At 48.1% G+C, this 23555-nt stretch overlaps 1 long non-coding RNA gene across 2 annotated transcripts in view; it reads left to right on the top strand.

The window, feature by feature from the left end:
- LOC146403186 (uncharacterized) overlaps nucleotides 1–23555 on the top strand; it is a 41469-nt gene that overhangs the window by 5221 nt on the left and 12693 nt on the right. For both annotated transcript variants that reach the window (XR_014803248.1, XR_014803247.1), the window contains exons 2-3: nucleotides 19349–19492; nucleotides 23448–23519. This is a non-coding gene — a long non-coding RNA (uncharacterized LOC146403186). The remainder of the gene's footprint in view (nucleotides 1–19348; nucleotides 19493–23447; nucleotides 23520–23555) is intronic.

Raw genomic sequence — 23555 nt, 5'->3', positions numbered from 1 at the left:
ACACTGTGTCGGGTTCTTGACCCAAAGAGCCACAGCAGGAACTCCAATAATAATAATTTTAGGAGTTCCCTTTGGGGCTCAGCGGAAAGAAATCTGACTAGCATCCATGAGGATGCAGGTTTGATCTCTGGCCTCGCTCAGTGGGTTAAGGATCCTGCTTTGCCGTGAGATGTCGTGTAGGTTGCAGATGAGGCTCAGATCCTGCATTGCTGTGGCTGTGGTGTAGGCTGGCAGCTGTAGCTCTGATTGGATCCCTAGCCTGGGAACCTCTATATGCCACAGGTGTGGCCCTTAAAAAAAAAAATAATAATTTTTAAAACTAGGGGTAAAATAAGATCGATAAATCCAGCACTTTGTAGAGACAGCACATAAATTGAGTCTTCCTGAGTAATATTTTACATCAGAAGTCCTACTGTCTAGAGCCTAATAGTGCAGGTTCTTGTTGTGGCTCTCTTCCTAGTCAGCTCTGTAGAACAAGGATAAACAGAAAAACGCTATGCAGGGGGAAGTAAAGTGGATTGAAGATAGAAGAGTATTCTTGATGATGAGGAATTCGAAATACGCCTCACAAAAGCATTTTGAATCCTCATCTCTGAATAAGCAGGCATCTGTCAGGGGTGTGCCCAGAAGATTGGGAAAGAGATGGCTAGGTCACTCCCAGGTGTGGGTTCTGTCTGTCCATAGCCAGCTACCTTGAGGAGGAGAGGAAAGGCAGGAAGACACCTGCCAGGGGAGGGTTCTGTTGTGAGCTAGTCCTTGATAGCATTGCACCAGGTTCTCTCCCAGGCCCCGCCCTGTCCTTTTGCCTCCAAGGCAATGAATGTGGATGCCTACAGGAGCCAGCCAGCTAATGGGAATGATTTAAGCAGGCTGTTGGGCATTGTGGCAAACTGCATGTGGAGCACATGCCCTCTGTGGCAGAAACATTTACTGCTCACCTCAAACCCAGGAGCTCCCCATGTCTTAGCCTCCTACTGCGGGGCATGTGACTGGTTCTGGCAAATGGACTGTCAGGGAGGAAGGCGCTTGTGTCCCACCCGGTAGGAAGCATGTAAAAAGCTATGGAGCAGCCTGATCTGAACAGCTGCTGCTCACTGCTGATCGTGGAGAGCACAAGTTGAAATAGAGGAGTTCCCATCGTGGCACAGTGGAAATGAATCCGACTAGGAACCTTGAGGTTGCGGCTTTGATCCTTGGCCTCGCTCAGTGGGTTAAGGATCTGGCGTTGCTGTAAGCTGTGATGTAGGTTGCAGACGTGGCTCCGACCTGGCGTTGCTGTGGTTGTGGCGTAGGCTGGCAGCTGTAGCTGCAATTAGACCCCTAGCCTGGGAGCCTCCATATGCTGCGGGTGTGGCCCTAAAAAAGATGACAAAAGCCCAAAACAAGTTGAAATAGAGCCATCAGAAAAAAGAAAAAAAATGAGTTCTTGCTGTGGCTCAGTGTGATTGGCCGTGTCTTGGGAGCAGTGGGATGCATTTTTGATCCCTGGCCCAGCATAGTGGGTTAAGGATCTGGTGTTGCTGCAGCTGCAGTTTAGGTTGCAAGTACAACTTGGATCTGATCCCTGGCCTGGGAAGTCCCTATGCCTCTGGACAGCCAAAGGCAAGAAAGAAGGAAAGAGAAAGAAAGAAAGAAAGAAAAAAAAGAGAAAGAAGGAAAGAAAGAAAGAGAAAGGAGGGCAGGAGGTGGGAAGGAAGTAAGGAAGGGAAGAAATAGAGCCATCAGGTGTAGGCAGCCTGGACCCCTGAGTCATTGCTAGGAGGAAAGCTGTTCTGGAGATTTGCCCCATGGATCCTGGGGTTGGAGGGAACATGAAACAAATCTTCATTCTAAGGTCCTTCTATTTTGGTAGCCCTGCCTACCCTACATACTTCCTTCAGAGGCAGCGGTTACAGTTCAGCTCAGATTCTTACTATCAAGTGAAATGTGAGCTCAGTGTTGTCAGATCTTCCAGTTTCTGCAAGATAAACCAGAAATAAGAGGTTTTCGGTGAAAATTCCAACATTTAAATGTAGACGTTGGAGTTCCTGTTGTGGGTCCGTGGGTTAAGAACCTGATTTGGTATCCATGAGGACTCGGGTCCAATCTCTGGCTCTGCTCAGTGGGTTAAGGATCCAGTGTTGCCATGAGTTGTGGTGTAGGTCGAAGACACGGCTTGGATCCCATCTTGTGGCTGTGGTGTAGGCTGGTAGCTGCAGCTCCGATTTGCCACCTAAGCTGGGAACTTCCATGTGCCTCAGGTGTGGCCATAAAAAGCAAAAGTAAATAAATAAATAAATAAAAGCAGATGTTAATTTGAAAAATAAAACCTTGGATAGCCTAAATGAAATACTTTTGGGGGTCAATTTATCCCCTTGGTTCCAGTTGCAACTTAAGCAACATCTTCTTCCTCCGTGACTCATCAGTTCCCAAAGCTTCTTTTGTCACTCCTGTCCAGATGGGGCAGAAGCTATATCTTTGTATCACAGCTCCTGATGAGCTCCACAGATGCGCCCAACTCTGAGTGTCTCATGCTGGCCTAGATTGTGGAGGGCACGTCCTAAGTGCGAAACTGTGGGTGGGTCCTTCCTGGCTCCCTACAGCCAGCAACACATGAATGCAACCTGTAGGGGCCTGATGGTCTTTTCTCCTAGCCTTGACCTCAATTGCCTTTTTCCTGTCATATTTCATACTCAACCTGAATGTTTCTTTATTGTTTTAGACCTAGTGGTTTCCTTTCCCATTTATGGCCTTACATTATGCCCCTTCCTCTTTTTTTTTTTTTTTTTTTTTAGGGCTGAACCTGTGACATATGGAAGTTCCCGGGCCAGGGGTTGAATCAGAGCCACCGCTGCTGGCCTATGCCACAGCCACAGTAATGCTGGATCCGAGCCGCATCTGCAACCTATGCAGCAGCTTTATCCTTAACCAGATCCTTAACCCACTGATCAAAGCCGGGGTCAAACCCATATCTTCATGGACACAATGTCAGGTTCTTAACCAGCTGAGCCATGATGGGAACTCCGAGTTATGCCCTTTGTACCTGACTCTCAGTCCTGCTTCTCTCAGTTTTTTTTAATCTTTGGAGATTTGCATTCTGCTTTCCACTTCCTTGTGGGTTTGCTCTGGACTAGTCCTGAATTTTCAATCTCACAGATACTTCAAATTCAGCATATTCCAAGTTGAACAAGCTTATTTTTCTATCCTAACTTTCCTATCTTTATAAATGAGGCTACTGTTTTCCATGTCATAGTCTCAAGCCATTGGTATCATATTAGCCTCCCATCCAGAACCAACCTACTTATTCATTGCGTATTGTTTGTACTGGGTGCCCTGTTCGAGACACTGGGGTTCAATGGTGAACTGAAAAAAACAAAACAAAACCGTGCCTCATAAAACTTATATCCTGTTGAGAACAGACGATGAACAGGTATGTATCAGGTCAGTTGGTGATAAGTGCCATGGAGTAAAATAGAGCAAGGTAACAGAGATAGGGAATGTCGAGATGAGGAAGGGTGCTATTTTAATTAATTAATTAATTAATTAATTGCTTCAGAGGGCCGAACCATGGCATATGGAAGTTCCCAGCTAGGGGTCCAATTGAATTGAAGCTGCAGCTGCCGGCCTACACCAGGGCCACAGCAACGCCAGATCCGAGCCAAGTCTGTGACCTACACCACAGCTCATGGCAACACTGGATCGCTGACCTACTGAGTAAAGCCAGGGATGGAACGTGTATCCATGAAGATACTAGTGGAATTCATTACCACTGAGCCACGACCAGAATTTCCAAGGGCACTATTTAATTTATTTATTCATTTTTATTTTTGACGAGTGTAACATATGTAGATGCAAACTATCACATTTAGAATGGTACATCCTAGGTACTCAGTAATTATTAGTTTTTGTTGTTGCTATTCTTTTTTCTTTTTTTTTTTTCCTGTCTTTTGTCTTTTTAGGGCTACTCTGAGACATATGGAGGTTCCCAGGCTAGGGTTGAATCAGAGCTATAGCCTTCAGCCTACACCACAGCCACACCAAATCCGAGCCATGTCTGCATCCTACATCACGGCTCATGGCAATGCTGGATCCTTAACCTGCTGGGCGAGGCCAGGCATGGAACCTGAAACCTCGAGGTTCCTAGTCAGATTCATTTCCGCTGCACCACGGTGGGAACTCTTGATACTAGTCAGATTCTTTTCCTCCGAGTCGTGACGGGAACTCCGCAAGGGTGCTATTTTATATTTGGTGGTTGAGGTGACTTGAATAGAGATTGAATAGGGAATGAGACTTACATCTGGGGGTGGGGGAGAGTATTGCAAAGGCAAAGACCCTGAGGTGGAGGCCTGCCTGGCATGTTTGAGTGGCTGGAACTTGGTGAGCAAGGGAGAGGGTAATAAGGGCGGCCACCCGCCTCTCCATCCTTGCTTTCTGCCGCATCCCCCCCACCTCTTCTCCAGCTGCCACTCTCCCCTCTGGACTGGTTCATCTCCACCCAGTCCACCCAGCACATGGTGCCTGGATCAACCTTCCTAAAACTGGGTTCTGTGATGGTTGATTTTATGCATCAACTTGACTGGGCTATGGGATGCCCCGAGGGCTGGTAAAACTTTATTTCTTGGTGTTTCTGTGAGGGTATCTCTGGACGAGATTAGCATTTGAGTTGGTAGGTGGAGTATTGAGAGAGCCTTCAGCAATGATGCTAGAGGGCGTCATTCAAGCTTGAGTAGAAGGGAGAAGCAGAGGAAGGACGGATTGCTCACTCTGCTTGGGCCGGGACATCTGTCTTCTCCTGACCTCACATACCTGCTTCTGGATTCTCGTGCCTTTGGACTCCAACTGAAATACATCACTGGCTTTTCTGGTTCTCCAGCTTGCAGGCAGCAAATCATGAGATTTCTCAGCCTCCACAATCACATGCGTCAACTCCTGTAATAAACCTCCTCTTACATTTGTCTTTCTGCATCCTACTGGTTCCATTTTCTCCAGGGGGCTCTGACTGATACACATCCCATGTCTTTCCAAGGCTCTACCCCTAGCACTGAAAACACATCGTAATCTGCCTTCAGTTGGCTTCTCCAACTTTATGTTGCCCCCAAGTTCTGCTGTGCCTGAGAAGATGCAGGCTTTCCCGTTGTTCCTCACAATTCCCTTTACCTAGAGTAGCCTGTACCTTCTCAGTCTTCCTAAATTCTTTTTTTTCCTTCTTTCTGTAACTATTTTATTTTATTTTATTTTATTTATTTTACAGCTGCACATGTGGCATATGAAAGTTCCCAGGCTAGGGGTTGAATTAGAGCTGCAGCTGAGCCCTCCACCAGGGATCGAACCCCTCCTCAGAGAGACAATATCGGATCCTTAACCCATCGAGCCACAACAAGAACACCTACAACTCACTAACTAACGAGGGGACCAGTAAGGTACGGTTTAAGGAATGCTCGAGAAGGTATTTAGAGGCAGTGTTTGGTAGGGTTGCTGGGTTAGATGCAAACGTGGTTAATGTCCAGCAGGGCAATAAACTATTACCTTTGAGGTTATCTATTCTACTGACTAGAAACTGTTTACATCTCCACGGAACAAAATTCTATACATTAACCTCTGTCCCCATAGACTGGTGAAACAGCTCAATCAATAGGAAGTCAAGCCCAGCACAATGCTATAAAAACACCCTGTTAACTTTTCTGCCTTTTTACAAATTTCAGATAATTTCGGATGCTTTTTCAAATGTGACTTTTGGTTGAATTTGACAGAAACAGAAGAAAAAGCTAGTGTTTTCTCCCTTGAAGGAAGATAGATAACATTTGCCATTCTCCTTATATACTCTAGAGTTTCCTTTCTTATGCCTTACGTGATACATGCCTTTTTTTTTTTTTTTTTTTTTTTTAAGGGCTGCACCTGTGGCGTATGGATGGTCCCAGGTTAGGGGTTGAGTTGGAACTGCAGCTGCAGGCCTACACCACAGCCACAGCAACACGGGATCTGAGCCTCATCTGCCACCTACGCCATCGCTCACGGCAACGCTGGATCCTTAACCCACTGGGGCCTTGCTAAATTCTTTGCACAAAAAGCCCTACATACTTTAAGACATCATCCCAAGATTCCTTCTTGGCCTGGTTTCCCATTTAGTTCTATACTTGGTTGATTTAATCCTTCTAATTAGGTTATAAACTCCAGGAGGTCCTTCCATATTTGTTTTTCCTCTCCTGCACGACCTCGTATCCTGTAACGCCTTGTACCTTGTACTTCTTTGAGTGAGGATTTCTTTTTCTTTCTTTTTTGGCTGCCCTCTGTGAGTTCCCGGACCAAGGAGCAGATCTGTGCTGCAGCTGCAGCAACACGGGATCCTTAACCCACGGTGCAGTGCCCAGGATCGAACCTGGGTCCCAGGGCTGCAGAGATGCCACCAATTCCCTTGTGCCATAGTGGGAACTCCCGGTGAGGGAATTCTGCTTAAGTGTGGGGGGACTTTTTCTTGCCCAACTCCAAGCTCTGACACCAAACTTGCCATAGTTTCACTTCCTGGGTTAGAGATGATGAGTCAAAGGAGTGGCTGGTGAAGGCTTTGGCTAGAGATTAGCCAGGGTTGCTCATTTGTCAGGCTCTTGGCAGCAGCAGGCTCAAATTCTTCTCCTTCTTACTTCCCAGTTCAAAACTTTTTAATGCTGAAGTGTGTTTGAGAAACAGCTAAAAGCCTCCTGCCCCTGAGGAGTTTATAAATCTATAGTTAATTGTGCATTCTTGACAGGTATTGATAAGAAAATTATTCAGTGGAGTAGTGTCTTGATTGCATGTCTGTGGAGAGATGACCAGTGAAATATTCTCTTAACAGACAAACCAAAGGTAAATGCCACGGAGGATGGACCCGTTTCAGATTCTGATTAAGTGAGAGTCTTTCCTGCCTTGACTTCGCCTTGCCTGGGACCATCTCCTCTGCCTTCTCTTTCCTTCTCCAAATCCTGCCCGTTCTTCAAGGACCAGTTAGACCACTCCTCCAGGAAGCCTTCCTGCATGACTCCAGACTCTATTAAGCTCTTTTGAATACCAGGATTAATAACATTTGCCACGTGGTTTAGAGCTTGATGATGTACTTAACCCCACTGCTGTTGTTTTGTGGGATTTCCCAACCAAATGCTAACTCCTTTGAAGAATAAAACAGCAACAACAAGAAAGCAGCTGCTGTTTATTAACATTTATTACGAGCATGCTACTGGGATCATTTATCTTTATACTTCATCTAATTTCACCTGTCCAACAACCCTATGGGGAGGTGCATAATATTATTATTGCCATTTTATAGTTGAGGAAGCTGTGTTATAGGATAATTTTCTTTTTCTTTTTTTCTTTTTTTTTTTTTTTTTTGGTCTTTTTGCTTTTTCTAGGGCTGCTCCCGCGGCATATCGGAGCTGTAGCCGCTGGCCTACACCAGAGCCACAGCAACGCAGGATCCGAGCCGAGTCTGCAACCTACACCACAGCTCATGGCAACTCTGGATCCTCAACCCACTGAGCAAGGCCAGGGACCGAACCCGCAGCCTCATGGTTCCTGGTCGGATTCGTTAACCACTGCGCCATGATGGGAACTCCCAGGATAATTTTCAAAAAAAGTAAAATAACAACTCTCATACAAACCTGAAGTGAACAGACATCAAAGATTTTATTTAACTCATGAATCAAGGTGAAAACCTGCAATTTGTTAAAACTAACTGAAAGGAGAATCAGGAAGAGCAGACGTTTATAGCCAAACAGGAATGCTGAAATGAAGGTGCTAATAGCTTCAAAACTGGTTAATACCTGTAGGTACTAAAATGTACTATTTGGAATCTTTTCTAATAGGCAGAAGTCAATTTTATCTGACTGTTTATCTCAACATTCATTTGCATTTCTACAGCCCCAAATAGTTTGCTTTACTATCAGTTTTTCCAACTTGTAGAGCTATAAATGAGTCTAGTTAAAAATAATCAAAGGGGGAGTTCCCATTGTGGCTCAGTGGGTTAAGAACTCAACTGATATCCATGAGGATGTGGTCCCATCCCTGGCCTCCCTCAGTGGGTTAAGGATCTGGCGTTGCCACAAGCTGCAGTATAGGTCACAGATGCAGCTCAGATCCACTGTTGCTGTGGCTCTGGTGTAAGGCCGGCAGCTGCAGCTCTGATTCGATCCCTAGCCTGGGAACTTCCAGATGTCCAGTGCAGCCCTAAAAAGCAAAACGAAACAAAAATAACCAAAAAACAATCAAAGTTATACTGAACACATTATCTTCTTGGTATATCTGAAAATAAGAAGTTGAAATCAGGTTCCCATTGTGGCATATCAGAAATGAATCCGACTAGGAACCATGAGGTTGTGGGTTCGAGCCCTGGCCTTGCTCAGTGGGTTAAGGATCTTGTGTTGCCATGATCTGTGGTATAGGTCACAGATTTTGCTCAGATCCCGCATTGCTATGGCTGTGGTATAGGCCGGAAGCCTAAAGGTCAGACCTAAGTGTCCACTAAGACCCCTTAGCCTGGGAACCTCTGTATGTCACCTGTGCGGCCCTAAAAAAAAAAAAAAAAAAAAAAAAAAAAGAGAGAGAGAGAGATGTTGAAATCCTATCAAGAGTCTTTAAAATACACTATTTTTATAAAGTTAAAAAAAAGAAATCAAAGGTGTAGACCCCTACAGTATCAAATAACACTGGAAACTCCCTGGGTAAAGCCCAGCATTCCACTGAAAGGCACCCAGTACTCTTTTGCTCTTTTTAGACTTTGACAATTTTTTTTTTTTTTTTTTTTGGTCTGCCTCTCGGCACATGGAGTTCCTGGGCTAGGGATCAGATCTGAGCCATAGCTGTGACCTAAGTCGCCAGATCCTTAACCCACTGTGCCAGCCCATGGATCAAACCTTCGTCTCAGGGCTCCCAAGATGCTACTGATCCTGATGTGCCGCAGTGGGAACCCCCACAATTTTTTACATACACTGGGTCTTAGAGTTCTTTTGTACCTCAGTATCGAGCACAACACCCAGGGAATGCTGGGTGTTTAGCAGGTGCAGGCTGGCTGGTTGATGAGAATAATTGAATGATGGATTATAAAGCTTGTGGTAGATTGAACACCATGACCAAAATTTTTATCTTTCCTTTACCAAAAGGTAGAGTCTATTTCCTACTCCTTGAATCTGGAATTGCCTTGTGACTTGCTTTGGCCAACAAAGTTCAATGCATGACTTTTGTCTTTTTTTGTAGGGCCGCACCCGTGGCATAGGGAGGTTCCCAGGCTACGAGTCAAATCAGAGCTGTAGCCACTGGCCTACACCACAGCCACAGCAACACAGGATCCGAGCTGAGTCTGCAACCTATACTACAGTTCATGGCAATGCCAGATCCTTAACCCACTGAATGAGGCCAGGACTTGAACCTGCGTCCTCATGGATGCTAGTCAGAGTCGTTTCCGCTAAGCCACGATGGGACCTCCCCAATGTGTGACCTTTGGAGCCTAGACTTCTGGACACCTCTCAGCTTCCACTTTCCCTGTCTTGGGAGCTGCATTACCAAGTAAGAAACCCAGGTTATTGTGCGGGAGAGCCACATGGAGGCACCCTGGTTGACAGCCCCAGCTTATTGTCCTATTTGTGACTGCGGTCATCTTGGACCATCCCGGTACAGGTGCCTGCAGCCACATGAGCAACTCTGGGTAAGACCAGCAGAAGAACTATCCAGATGAGCCCAGCTAAAGTCACATTGTCGTGAGCTAATAAACGGTTGTTGTTTTAAGCCTCTAAGTCTTGGGGTGTTTTGTCATGCACCGATGACTAAACTGACGCAGAGGTGTTTGTGCAGTCATAGAACGTCAGCCAGGGTGACAAGTGCTTATTCTTTGGGGATATAAGCTACTCCCTGTGATTGACTTTCTTGGCTCAGCCATCCTGCGCCCCCGCTGACTAGGATTCCAATGCTGCTCATCGAAGGATGTGTCACTACGTGGGTATGTGGTTTGGCTCCATATCTCCCAGATGTCCATGGAGATGCTTTGACAGGTGCATTGTCTGGACTGGGCTGGTGACTCATTGAAGCAGCAGGGATCCACCCTCTTCAAAAGAAGACACCGAGAACAAACGGCACTCTTCTAGAACTTTACACCTAACAAGGACTCATGCGTCCACATTAAAGTACAAAGTTAAACTTGTCATCAGTATCTGCCTCCTCCCTTCCTCCTGTATGATGCGTGACACCTTTACTTTTCCCAATATCTTTCCGTTTAGCTCGTTTCAGTCCCAATATAGCCCAGTGAATGGAAGGACAGATGAGAAAATGAAGAGATCCTGGCACCATGCAATAGCTAATCCCTGGATCCCAGGCCTCCTGCTCTTGTGCCCAAAGGCCCAGCTGGTTCCATATGCAGCCCTGTCTCTCTGAGGGCCCCTAATCCAGGCTGTACATCCAGGGCGTACAAGTGAACTCAGGATGATGTCGGGGTGGTAGTGTGGTGTCAAGGAAAAGCCCTATTCAGTTCTGGGAGCTCCGTCGGCTGGGTGATATCAGGCAGTCACGCAACCTTGCTCAGTCTCAGTTTCCTCATTTGTAAAATGGGATTTAAATTATATCTACCTTGGAATTCCCTTGTGGCGCATTAAGGATCCAGCATTGTCACTGCAGCAGCTTGGGTTGCGGCTGTGGCTAGGGTTTGACCCTTGACCCGGGAACTTCCACATGAATGTGGCCATGCAAAAAATTATATCTACCTATAATTAAAAGACTTGTAGGAGTTCCCATTGTGGCGCAGTGGTTAACGAATCTGATTGGGAACCATGAGATTGTGGGTTCGATCCCTGGCCTTGCTCAGTGGGTTAAGGATCTGGCATTGCCGTGAGCTGTGGTGTAGGTCACAGAGGCGGCTTAGATCCGGCGTTGCTGTGGCCAGCGGCTACAACTCTGATTGGACCCCTAGCCTGAGAACCTCCATATGCCAAGGGAGTGGCCATAGAAAAGGCAAAAAGACAAAAAACAAACAAACAAAAAGCTTGTAAGTAGTGGTTACATTTGGGGTGAGGTATGGGGCTGGGCATTTAAGATAAGAAGACTTACTTTTTTTTGTTGTATTCACTACTTAGTTTTATTTTTTATTTTTTGGCTGCACCCTTGGCATGTGGAAGTTCCTGGGCCAGGGATCAAACCTGAGCCACAGCAGTGACAATGCCAGATCCTTAACCACTAGGCCAACAGGGAACTCCTGTTTTATATTTTAGATGCCACATATAAGTGATAACATACAGTATTTGTCTTTCTCTGCCTGACTTATTTCGCTTAGCATAATGCCCTCCAAGTCCGTCCATGCTGATGCAAATTGCAAAGTTTCATTCTTTTTTATGGCTGAGTGGTATTCCATTGTATACAGGTATCACTTCTTCTTTTTTATTTTATTTATTTATTTATTTGTTTGTTTATTTAGTCTTTTTGCCATTTCTTGGGCCGCTTCTGCGGCATATGGAGGTTCCCAGGCCAGGGGTACAATCAGAGCTGTAGCCACTGGCCTACGCCAGAGCCACAGCAACGCGGGATCCGAGCCACGTCTGCGACCTGCATCACAGCTCATGGCAACGCCGGATCCTTAACCCACTGAGCAAGGCCAGGGATCGAACCTGCAACCTCATGGTTCCTAGTTGGATTCGTTAACCACTGCGCCACAGCGGGAACTCCCGACTTCTTCTTCTTCTTCTGTTGATGGATATCTTAACTAAGCGGGAACTCCCTACTTCTTCTTATTCATTCTTCTGTTGGTGGATATTTTAGCTACTGGAAATAGTGCTGTTATGAACATTGGGGTGCACGTATCTTTTTTTAATTTTAATTTTTATTTATTTTTCTTTTTCTTTGCACTTATCTTTTTGAATTAGTGTTTTAATTTTCTTTTGACTGTGTTCACAGGAATGGAGTTGCTGGGTCATGTGACAAGACATGCTTTTCATTGTATCTTTTTTTGTGTGTCTTTTTAGGGCCACACCTGCAGCATGTGGAAGTTCCCAAGCTAGGGGTCGAATTGGAGCTGCACATTACCACCGAGCTACAGCAGGAATTCCCCATTGTATCTTTTATACTATTTGAATTTGTAAGTGATGATTTATTTTATGTAATAAATCAGTAGTAACATATTATGTCTGTGAGGCTGTGTGAGGGTGTCTTTGTTTTATGGTTTTTTTGTTTTGTTTTGTTTTGGGTTTTTTTGCCTGTTTTTTTTAGAGCCGCACTCATGGCACATGGAGGTTCCCAGGCTAGGGATCTAATTGGAGCTATAGCTGTTCGTCTATGCCGCAGCCACAGCAACACCAGATCCGAGCCGTGTGTGCGACCTATGCCACAGCTCATGGCAATGCCTGGATCCTTAACCCACTGAGTGAGGCCAGGGATTGAACCAGCAACCTCATGGTTCCTAGTCGGATTCATTTTCACTGTGCTACAACAGGAACTCCTGAAGGTGTCTTTGGAAGGGAGAAGCCTTTGAATCAGTGGACTGAGTCAAGATCATTCTCACCAGTTTAGGTGAGCACCATCCAATCTGCTGAAGGCCTGAATAGAAATAAAGAGGTACAGAGGAGTTCCCGTTGTGGCTCACCAGGTTAAGAACCCGACTAGTATCCATGAGGATGTGGGTTCCATCCCTCAGTGGGTTAAGGATCTGGTGCTGCCAAAAGCTGTGGCTTGTATCATAGATGCAGCTCGGATCCGGCGTGGCTGTGGTTGTGGCGTAGGCTTCTGCCGTAGTTCTGCCTCGACTCCTGGCCTGGGAACTTCCATATGCTGCAGGTGCAGCTGTAAAAAAAAAAAAAAAAAAAAAAAAAAAAGTAAGAAAGAAAGGAAGGAAGGAAGAATTAGAGTAAGTCAAGGGCTGTTTCTTTATAATCACTGTGTATGGACATTTCTATTTCTCACCTGCTGTTTAAGCCCCAGAAGACGTATGATCACAAAGGCTAGCTGGGCAAGGGCTTGAACAATTCTGAACTGTTAGAAACTTCTTTCAGAATAAACGGTGTTGTGGAACACACTGGGTATTCAGCATACGGAATAGTAAGTTTCTTGTACGCTAAGTAACGCAAGTGTATTAATTTGAAGCTTACACGTGTATGATCAATACTCGACCGTCATCCCAGCATGTGTTTATCGTTGAGACCCACAAAGATTTTCTTAGGGACTATTTCATCATTGACCTTGGAGATGATAAAAACAGACTTTCGGTTTTATGGTTGTTGCCAAATTCTCTCTTGACAGCGTGTCCCCCGTTGCCTAAATCTGGGTGGACTACTCCCACAGCCCGGCCCTCCTTACAAATCCTTGTTAAAGGTCAAATGGGATAACATCTTCCCAGGTGTCCAGTTCAAAGTCAAATGCCGCAAATACACAGAGCAACCCTGCGCCACTGTGGAGGGTGCGCCCCGCCTGGGAGGCGTTCACTGTCAGCTTTCCTTCCTGAGACATGTCCGTGGGATGGGCTGACAGCCTGTGACACCCACAATGAATCCACAATTAAAACGTAGGTCTGGGAGTTCCCGTCGTGGCTCAGCAGTTAACAAACCCAACTAGCATCCATGAGAATGCAAGTTTTGCCCCTGGTCTCGCTCTGTGAGTTAAGCATCCAGCGTTCCGTGAGCTGTGGTATAGGTCGCAGACACAGCTCAAATTCCAAATTGCTGTGGCTGTGGTGTAGGTTCCGGCTGTAGCTCTGATTCAATCCCTAGCCCGGGAACCTCCATAGGCCGCCAGTGCGGCCCCAAAAAAAACAAAAGACAAAAAACCAAAACAAACTTAGATCTGGGCTGACTCCACTTTGCCATGGAAAAATATCACCTTACTTTTTTTTTTGTCTCTTTTTTTTAGGGCCCCACCCGCAGCATATGGACGTTCCCAGGCTAGGGGTCAAATTGGAGCTGCAGGTGCAGCCGACACCACCGCCACAGCAAAGTGGGATCTACACTTGTCTTCGATCTACACCACAGCTCACTGCAACGCCAGATCCTTAACCCACTGAGCAAGGCGTGATGGAACCTGTGTTCTCATGGTCAGGTTCATTACCACTGAGCCACGGTGGGAACTCCCATCACCTCACTTTTAAGCAAATTCATAGATGGATACTGATTTATGTCCATAAGAAAAATAAGAAATGGAAGCTCCGGAGAAGTGGAGAGCCAAAGCAGGAGGGATTTAGGTGAGAAGTGAGTCTACTGGCCCCTGTGCTCCCGGGAGGAGAGAAGGAAGGGAACCGTAGCAACAGCAAATGTGCCTCTGCCTGAGGCACAAAGGTGTGGGCAGGGGTCTTCACAGTTTTAACGGGATAAGCATGTACCCACAGGAACATTTACAATGCAAAATTATATCTTAGGGAGTTCTTGGGTGGCTCAGCGGATTAAAGATCTGATGTTACTGCAGTGGCTTGGGTTGCTGCTGGGAGAGGTTGCGATCCCTGGTCTGGGGACTTCCACATGCCCTGGGCGCAGCCAAAAAAAATGACCAGAGGGATGTTTGTTGCAATTCAGCTTATGATAGCAGAAAACTAAAAGTAATGTAAATATCCCCCAATAGGGGAATTGTTAAATATATTATGCTATATCCATTCATCAAGGGGATGCTACTCAATACTTAAAAATAATATCATTAGAATCTATATAAATGAATATTTATTGATAAAGAAAGAAATTCCCATGATATGTGTGATGTGTAAAGAAGAGATAATGAAATGGTGGATACAGTCCAACCTCACTTTTGTGAAGAGTTCTTACTGTGGCTCAGTGGGTTAAGAAACTGACTAGTATCCATGAGGATGCGGGGTTTGATCCCTGGCCTTGCTCAGTGGGTTAAGGATCTGGCGTTGCTGTGAGAGGTGGTGTAGGTCGCAGATGTACCTTGGATCCTGCATTGCTGTGGCTGTGGCTTGTTGTAGGCCAGCAGCTGCAGCTCCCATTGGACCCCTAGCCTGGGAACCTCCATATGCCGCAGGTGCGGCCCTAAAAAGCAAAAAAAAAAAAAAAAACAAGAAAAAGAAAAATCGATATTCATTTTTTCTTTTTCCTTTTAAGGCCACACCTGCAACATATGAAAGTTCCCAGGCTAGGGGTTGAATCAAAGCTGCCGCTGCTGGCCTACACCTCAGCCACAGCAACACTAGATCCGAACCACATCTTCAACCTATGCTGCAGCTTTTGGCAACTTTGGATCCTCAACCCAAGTGTGAGGCCAGGGATTGAACCCGCATTCTTATGGACACTATGTTGGGTCCTTAACCTGATGTGCCACATCGGGAACTCATTAAAATTTTATTTTTATTTTCAGCCACAGCCTGCATTGGCTTGATGTGGGATCTCAGTTCACAGATCAAGGACTGAACTTGGGCCACAGCGGTGAAAGTGCCGGGTCCTAAACACTAGACCATCAGGGAACTCCCCAGTGTTTAATTTTTGCTCATCTGTGTCTTCCAATTTCCTACAATGAATGCATCTTGCTTTGGTAATAAGGAAAAGCCACATTTATTTTTCAAAGCATGGTCAGAGTCAGGTGGGCAGACATCAAGGATTGGGTTAATAGGTTAATAGGACTGAACTGGAAGAGAATCCAGTTGGAGGACCAATGACTTTCCATCAAGGGTGAAGGAGAGTGAGAGATGTACCCAGAAAGAAGGGCAGGTGGGGGCAGGACCAGGAAACCTGGGATAGTTTGGGCACAAGGGACATGTCAGAGTTTTGGGCCCCACACCTACCATTCATATTGCTGGTTCCTTGACTGCTGGATCATGGAACTCTGTCCACACCTCTAGCATGGCCCTCTAGAATGAAATTCAAGCGTACATGCACTCTGGAGGTCACTTTGTTTGCTGAAGTCATTTGCACTCCAAGGGGCCAAGATTCTTTGAACTCTGCCCAATGGGAAGGTTGAAAAGAAGTTGAAGGTGAATGCTGGTGGAGAAGCTATTTGCACCTTCAGCCAGATGGTGGTGCTATAAGGCAGAGAATCAGAGCGCAGCACGGTGGCCCTGGATTAGCCTGGAACCGTGGTCTCCCACTAGATGGCCACCAGGGGGCAGAGGTAGATTAAGAGACGTGCTGCTTCCAGAGGGCTTGCTGGAGTCACGGGTGTGCAATGCCCGCAGAAGCTGTTCAATAAAAACGGATCACTGTGACAATGAAATACTGGGAACAAAACACAGCAACACAACAGGTGCAGATCTTGAAACTAAATGCACAAAGGCAGCTGAAAGTCCCTGTCCAACCACGGCTCTCAGCCCTCCCCTGCTCCCACGTACACCTCCTTGCTGTGAGCCTCGTCCCCCTCCCCCCACATTGCCTTCCCTCCGTCTGTCCTCTCTTCCTTCCCCATATTTATCGAGTGCCTACTGGGTACCAGAGCATTTAGCCAGAGCCTGGGGAGGAAGCCAGAGCCTGAGAGATCCCTTGAGGATGAGGTAGGAGGGAGTTAAGGGAGGGGTAACATGTGCGCCTAAGAGTGGGTGTGTGGGGGAGTTCCCTTTGTGGCTCAGCAGGTTAAAAACTTGACTAGTATCCATGAGGATGCCAGTTCAATCCCTGGCCTTGCTCAGTGGGTTCAGGATCCAGTGTTGCTGTGAGCTGTGGCCACGTTCACAGATGCCGCTTGGATCTGGCGTTGCTGTGGCTGTGTCTGTTGGGCGGTGGATGCAGCTCCAATTTGACCCCTAGCCTGGGAACGTCCATGGACCACAGGTACAGCACTAAAAAGAAAAAAAAAGAGAGAGAGAGAGAGTGTGTGTGTGTGTGTGTGTGTGTGTGTGTGTGACTTTCACACTGTGGCACAGTGAGTTAATGATGTGGCTTGTCTATGGAAGCACCAGTTCCATCCCAGAACTGCAGCAGTGGGTTAAGGATCCTGTGTTGCTGCCGCTGTGGCATAGGTCGCAGCTTGGGCTCAGATCCAATCCCTGGCCTGGGAGCTTCCAAGGCCCCGGGGACAGCCAAAAAAGAAAAAAAACAAAACCAACCCCCCCCAAAGAGTGGGTGTGTGAAGTGTGACTGGCAGAGCGGACTACACTCCCAGGTCCTTGGAAACACGTGCCTGGTTAGAAGAACCAACTGGTGAAGCTTGATGCCGAAGAAGGCTGATCAGCAAAGGGGATCCTGCAAGAGACAGGGCTAGAGAGAGGGAACTGATCATGTGGTTGGCTCATTTCTGGGATCATTGAAGGACCCTAAGCAGGTGGGGGACACAAAGAGACATATATATATAAAATACATATTTGTCTTTTTTTTTTTTTTTTTTTGTCTTTTGTCTTTTGTTGTTGTTGTTGTTATTGTTGCTATTTCTTGGGCTGCTCCCGCGGCATATGGAGGTTCCCAGGCTAGGGGTTGAATCGGAGCTGTAGCCACCGGCCTACGCCAGAGCCACAGCAACGCGGGATCCGAGCCGCGTCTGCAACCTACACCACAGCTCACGGCAACGCCAGATCGTTAACCCAGTGAGCAAGGGCAGGGACCGAACCCGCAACCTCATGGTTCCTCGTCGGATTCGTTAACCACTGCGCCACGACGGGAACTCCCATATTTGTCTTTTTTAGGTTCACACCCATGGCATATGGAGGTTCCCAGGCTAGGGGTTAAATCGGAGCTACAGCTGACTGCCTACACCACAGCCACAGCAACTCGGGATCCAAGCCTCTTCTGTAATCTATACCACAGCTGACAGCAACGCTGGCTCCTTAACCCACTGAGCGAGGCCAGGGATCAAACCCGCGTCCTCATGGATACTACTTGGGTTCATTAACCACTGAGCCATGACGGGAACTCCGAGATTTATATTTGAAGAAGACCATATGGGATGGTGTGTTGAGGAAGGCTAAGGGGTAGCCGGTGGCCACGAGAAGGCTTGTCATCAGGGAGGAATTATAGTACAGAGGAGAGAAAGGCGCAGCCTGGACATGGTATATAGACGAAGGGAATGGGCTTGAATGTATTTTGGAAGTAGACTTAGTAATTCATTAGCTGCCGAGAGACGGGGTAAGAAAGAAGGGCTCAACTATGATTCCCAAGCTGTGCTGTGAGCAATTGAATGAATGGAGTGTCATTTACTAAGATGAGCAATAATTAAGAAGGAGCGGGGGCAGGTGCAGGGGGCGGCTAATATTAATAGTTCAGTTTTCAGGGTTTTTTTTTTTTTTTTGTCTTTTGTCTTTTAGGGCTGCACCCACTGCATATGGAAGTTCCCAGGCTAGGGGTCGAATTGGAGCTACAGCTGCCGGCCTATACCACAGCCACAGCAACGCCAGATCTGAGCCATATCTGCAACCTATACCACAGCTCACGGCAACGCCGGATCCTTAACCCACTGAGCGAGGCCAGGGATCGAATCCGCAACTTCATGGTTCCTAGTTGGATCCGTTTCCGCTGCGCCATGACGGGAACTCCCAGTTTTTAGTTTGGAACAGGATAAATCTGAGATGCCTAAGAGACACCCCAAAGGAGGCATCAAGTAGAAAGTTCCATAGACTTATCAGGGGAAGGAAGGTGGGGAAGCCTTTGGTCTATAGAAGATACGAGGAAAGCCAGGGTAGCATAGTAGCCAGTGAGATTCCTCAAGGAAATAGTAACCAGAGCAGAGGAATGTCAGCTTTTACAGAAGGGATAAGGGGGGAGCTGAGAGAAGAGCCTGAGTCCCTACACATGGAGGAAAACCTGGAGGAGGTGTCAAGGAGACGGGGAGGAAGAGTGTCCCGAGGAGCAGGTGTTCATGTTCAGCTGCTGAAAGGCCAAGGCATAGAAGGAATATCGTGTTCACTGATTTTTAATAACATGAGGGGGGGTCTCTGGGAACCTGGGCTGGTGTAGCTCCTGTGGGGCAACGGGAGCCCTGACCAGCCTGGAGTGGGCTGAGGAGTGGGGTGGAGGGAGGTGAGGGAGGGGAGAGCCATTAGAAGGATCTAGAAGAGTGAGGGAGAAATCTGGTGCAGGAGAGGAAGGTCAGCTGATGATGTGTGGGAGGGGATGAGATCCAGACCCTGGCTCGGGTTCTTCCTTCGGCCCTTCCTGTGGCCCCTTCTCGCCTTAGCACCAGCTCACCTTGGATGGATGCTTCAAGGAGCTCAGATGTCAGCTTCTGGGACATCGGCAACACAACTTTGTTCCCACCCACTCAGAGCATGTTTATATCTAGATTATAGCTTATTATTGTATATTATCAAAAACAGGCTGCCCCAGAAATGTCTGTACCCCAGCACTGCCTGGCACATCGATAGCAGCCCCTAATAAGTGGCTTTGAACAGACCGCCAGATGGATGAATGGGTGAAGCGTCAGCATCCAGAAACCCCGAGGTGGAGATGTGAGAAACTTGGCTATTTCTCTCAGGGGCTATTTCTGATTTTTTTTTTTTTTTTTTTTTTTTTAGCAGGCGTGGAGTCCTGACAGTTCCCAGACCCTCTCCCATTATCTCTCAAGGAATCCAGCTTCAAGGATCCACCCAAGGTCGATGAAGAATCAGAAATGCAGCCTGAGCCCCTGCTCCCCCCAATCCCTCCACAGGGCAAGGCTGGAGGTCAGAGGGTGGGGAGCAGGACTGGGGTGGGGGTGGGGGGAGGCGCTGGAATTCCTTTGTCCCAGCACTTAGCGGGGATCCTCAGGTATTTTCTAATTAAGATGAGAAGCAGCAGCAGGGGCCCTCTGGAATGTAGGCGGCAGATAAGATCAGCACCCCCTCCCCTCCAGGAAGCTTCCATTCTCTTTCTTCTAGGATGAATAACACATTCTTTCTCAGGAACTACGTTCTGCCCCCCAACTCCCTTATTTTATTTTATTTTAGTCCCTTTAGGGCTGAACCCACATCACGTGGAAGTTCCCAGGCCAGAGGTCAAATCAGAGCTGCATCTTCCAGCCTACACGACAGCCACGGCAATGCCAGATCCTCAACCCACTGATCGAGGCCAGGGATGGAACCTGCATCCTCATGGATATACAAGTCTGGCTCTTCACCGCTGAGCCACAGCGAGAACTCCCTCTGCCCTCCCTTAAGTCCCCCGCAATTTATCTTCTTTCCTGGGAGAAGGACTGTCTGCTGTCTGCCCCAGTGCTTTCCATGCCGCTGCTTCAGCCCTTGCTCCATCTTTGGTCTCTCTGCATCCCTTTTGTCATCCTCATCTGATTCCAGGGCCTCCTCGGAACCTGGAGGGGAATGTCTCACTTTAATCATCACAGGGACATCTCTTGAGTTAGGGCTGGGTCATTGACCCCTGCTGTGGGCTCCTCTGCCCTCTCTCTCCTGGGGCAGTAGGGCAGGGGACCACCTTGAACGAATACAACTTTCATTCCCATAATCAATTCTAGTCAACAAACGGGGCCAGGCACTCCAGGTACTAAAAAGTAATCTTGACCAGTGGTCCTGATGAGACAGCACCAGTATCAGGTGCCAGACTTATGAGGACGGAGGTGTCATGGGGTTCCCGTTGTAGCTCAGCGGGGTAAGAACCCAACAGAGTGTCCGTGAGGATGCAGGTGTGATCCCTGGCCTCGCTCAGGTGTGTCCGGGATCCGGCGTTGCTGTGAGCTGTGGTGTAGATTGCAGGCGCGGCTTGGACCCCACGTTGCTGTGGTTGTGGTGTAGGCAGCTGCAGCTCCGATTGGATTCGCCCCCCCCAGCTGGGGAACTTCCAGATGCCGCGGGTGCAGCTGTGAAAAAAACAAAAACCAAAAAAACAAATAAGGTGTCCCTACTGCTGAGTCCTGGGGGAGGTATGGGGTGTAGGAACTAGAAGAGCAGCAGGAAATAGAGGAGCGGGCAGGGGCAGCTGAAGAAACATTGTCTAGGAACAAAGGGTTTAGAGAAGGAGGAGCCGGGAGGGCTAATCTGGGAGACAAATACAGGGTGATGGCAGAGATGAAGGCAGGAACCAGCAGGTGGAGGCCGGATTTTATGCTCTCAACAATGGGACCATGGAAGGTGTTTGTTGGTGGAGGGAATGGGGATAGGTGACTGCAGATGTGGATTGAAAGACAATTCCAGAAGCACAGTGTGGACCCTTGATCAGGGTGAGAGGTGGGGGGCCCATGGTCTCTGCATTTCCCACGCCCCTCACCCTCTGCTGTGGCCACTGTCTCAGCAGGCCCCGAAGCGCCTGGAGTGAGGACTGAGGGAGCAGGGAGAGACCTGGCTCCCCCATTTCCCAATCCAAGGCTTCTCCGGATTTGGGGCCACATCTGGCCAGTGGTTCTGTCCACAGTGGAGCGTGGATGGCAAAGCCTTCCCTGCCTCCTGCGGGCACAGGACAGGGTCACCTGCTCCGGACCAGAGGGCCTGGCACCAAACAGGAAAGGGTTCAGTTCATTGGTACCACTGGCTTTTGCACGCTCTGGCCTCAGCCCAAAGGGGAGGTGGGAGTGGGGAAGGGGAGGGCAGGAGTTCCCATTGTGGCTCAGTGGGTTAAGAACCTGAATAATATCCATGAGGATTCCAGTTCCATCCCCGGCCTTGCTCAGTGGGTTAAGGATCTAGTGTTGCCATGAGCTGTGGTGTCCTTCATAGATGCAGCTCGGATCTGGCGTTGCTGTGGCTGTTGCATAGACTGGCAGCTACAGCTCCGATTTGACCCCTAGTCTGGAAACTGCCATATGCTGCTGGTGCAGCCCTAAAAAGAAAAAAAAAGAAAAAGGAAAAAAAGAGAGAAAAAGAAAAAGGAGAAAGAAGCAGAGGGCAGAAGTTCAAGAGCAAGGGGATGGTTTGGAGCAAGCTCACTGGGTCCAGGGGTGGGGGGTGCATCCCAAAGGCTCAGTCTACCCCCTCAGGCTCCCCAGAGTGAGTGTCTCCTTTCTCTCTTGTGACCCCCAGGCCAGGCCTTACTGGTCCTCAGAAATCAATCCTCAGAACTGTTCCCTGGAATATAGATCCTGGGGCTGGAGAAGGTCTGTCCCGAGACAGGGAATGGAGGTGATGAGGATGGTTCTTGTGGGGCATCGGCTGGGCTCTGTCCGGGGAGGTGTTTCTGGGAAGCTGGGCCCGGGCCCTTTGCAGCTGCTATTATGGGGAGGGAGACAACACCTAGCAGGCGTGCCCGGATCCCAGATCCTTGAGGTTTTTTGTTTTGTTTTGTACTGTTTGCCTTTTAGGGCCGCACCTGCGGCCTATGGATGTTCCTAGGCTCGGGGTGAAATTGGAACTGCATCTGCAGCCTACCCCACAGCTCATGGCAACGCCGGATCTTTCACCCACTGAGCGAGGCTAGGTAGGGAGCGAACTCGCTTCCTCATGGATACTAGTCCGGTTCATAACCCACTGAGCCACAGTGGGAATTCCCACAGACCCTTGGGATTTTGTTCATCCCTCTCCTTGTCCCTGGGGAGGCCACCCACCTTTTTTCAGGCCATGAGCCCCTTCTCTGGCCCCCTGTCCAATGCCCAAACCCCAGGCTGCCTCACTGCGGGGAGGATGAGGCGGGCAGCTGGCCGGACTGTGGGAGAGCACCTCACACAGCCCTTCGTGGGAACGGAGGCCCGCCTCCTGGGCTACCCAGGCTTGGCTCCTCGGGGAGGTACAAAGACCAGTCTGGTGTCTCGTCTCCTGAATGACAGGCCTTCAGCTATTTGACGTCATAGAGAATAGACGGGAACTCAGAGGAGATGGAAGGTTTTGTCAGGGAGGAAAATGGCCCGGAGGGGAAAGAGGTGTATTAGCGTGGCCAGGTGAGTCAGCCTGATGCAACCCAGGTCTCCTGACACTGCCCAGGGCGCCCTTCTTCCCTCCCCAGCTTCTCTTTCTCCAGGTCAAACGTGCCTCTCCTTTGAGATCTTACTTTGATCTGCTTGGTACAATTTCACTTTTATTTGTATGTGCACGTTCTATTTTTATTTTGTTTTTTGTCTTTTTAGGGCCACGCCCTTGGCATCTGGAGGTTCTCAGGCTAGAGGTGGAAACAGAGCTACAGCTGCCCGCCTACACCACAGCCACAGCAGCGCCAGATCTGAGCCGAATCTGTGACCTACACTGCAGCTCACAGCAATTCAGGATCCTTAACCCATTGAACACGGCCAGGGATTGAACCCATGTCGTCATGGATTCTAGTTGGGTTCATTACGCTGAGCCATGATGGGAACTCCTGTATGTGCACAGGATGTGTTCAATCCCTGGCCTTGCTCGCTGGGTTAAGGATCCGGTGTTGCAGCACGCTGCACAGATGCCGCTCAGATCCAATGTTGCCATGGTTGTGGTGTAGGCTGGCAGCTGCGGCTCAGATTTGACCCCTAGCCTGGAAACTTCCATATGCCACTTGTGTGCTGTGAAAAGAAGACAAAAACAAAAACTAAAACAAAACCCCTTAAACCTGGATTGATATCACAAGTTCACAACCCCTGAACCCAACCGAGAGGTCCAGATGGCTCTTGGGATTCAGAATCTTTTAGATTTTAGAAAGGGAACGTACTATGTATAATGTACAAGTAAAAGCACAGCGGGGTTTGATGTGGCACCTGAAACCATGGAATCAGACCCTTTATTATTTCTGCAGGGAGACGTACACCCATTCCCCCCTAGGTGGGGTATATGAAACCTAGAAGCAGCCTCATGTCAGGTTTTGCAGGTAAGTGAATTAATTACAAAGACCTCTGAGTTCCCA

This window comes from Sus scrofa, chromosome 5 (genome assembly GCF_054392235.1).
Source record: "Sus scrofa isolate SSC_HxYL_T2T_F1_AM1 chromosome 5, Sscrofa_HxYL_maternal_Yorkshire_Landrace_v2.0, whole genome shotgun sequence".
Classification (NCBI taxonomy): Eukaryota; Metazoa; Chordata; class Mammalia; order Artiodactyla; family Suidae; genus Sus; species Sus scrofa.
This window is presented reverse-complemented; position numbering and strand designations above follow the sequence as displayed.